Raw genomic sequence first — 1,170 nt, forward strand, 5'->3', positions numbered from 1 at the left:
GCAGCAGAAATGAATCCAACTAGGAACCATGAGGTTGCAGGTTTGATCCCTGGCCTTGCTTAGTGGGTTAAGGATCTGGCTTTGCCATGAGCTACAGTGTAGGCCATAGATGTGGCTCAGATTCTGCATTGCTGTGGAGCAGGCTGGCAGCTGTAGCTCCGATTTGACTCCTAGCCTGGGAACCTCCATATCCTGAGGATACAGCCCTTAAAAAGCAAAATAAATAAATAAAAATAAATTTTAAAAAATGAAAATCATTACAATTCTCACTTAAAGAAAAGATGGCCAATGGATGGGTGGAGGGAGAATAAAGGGACAGATACTGATAAAATATATTAAAATGGGAATAGTAGAATCTAGGTGGTGGGTATATAGGTGTTTACTGTAAAGGTCTTTCAGCTTTGCTGTATGTTTGAAATCTTTCAAGGTAGTTTTAGAAATGTAACAGTATTTAGAATTATATGGAGTAATGTATACATTCAGTGTATGTTGTGATAAATGTGGGATCACCAGCTCCCAATTCAAGGATCTTGTACTTTTTACTTTCCCTTGTCTTTTAAGGAGTAGAAAATGTTAAGGACTTGATTCTAAGTAAAGCAGATTTACTGTCCTCAGTGTCGTGTGTTAGACCACGCCCCGGTTCTCTGCGGCAAAAGTCTCCAATATTTATGTAAGGACCACTATGCACTTTTTTCTCTTTTTCGGAAGCCCTGACATCGCTTAGGGTGTGATAATAGGACACAGAATTGGTTTCGATCTATTGCATTACAAGGGCGTGCAATATATGTCGTGCCCCCAGCATAACACAGATCTTTCCGATATTTAATGGTTTTTAGCTATGGAAGGGTAGGAGTATATTCTACCCCAAAATATGCCACTTTGGCATAAGAATTATTTCGAGCCGAAGGCAATTGAGAAGAAATAGCTATAAGAAAAGTTCTCTGCCTTCCCACTGTTTGCCGAAAAGCAGGACACAAATGTATAAAAGTGTCCCTCCTCCCTCCTCCAACAGGAAGGACAAAGGTCACTCCTCAGACATCAACTCAAATCTACTTCTATTTACCATGCTTTTCCTGACACCTGCCCAGAAGTGGCCTCTTCCAGACCCTTCTCCCTTCTGTCTTTAGCTGAAAATGGTATTTAAGCCTGAGTTCTAAGCCACCTCTGAGA

This window comes from Phacochoerus africanus, chromosome 13 (assembly GCF_016906955.1).
Source record: "Phacochoerus africanus isolate WHEZ1 chromosome 13, ROS_Pafr_v1, whole genome shotgun sequence".
NCBI lineage: Eukaryota > Metazoa > Chordata > Mammalia > Artiodactyla > Suidae > Phacochoerus > Phacochoerus africanus.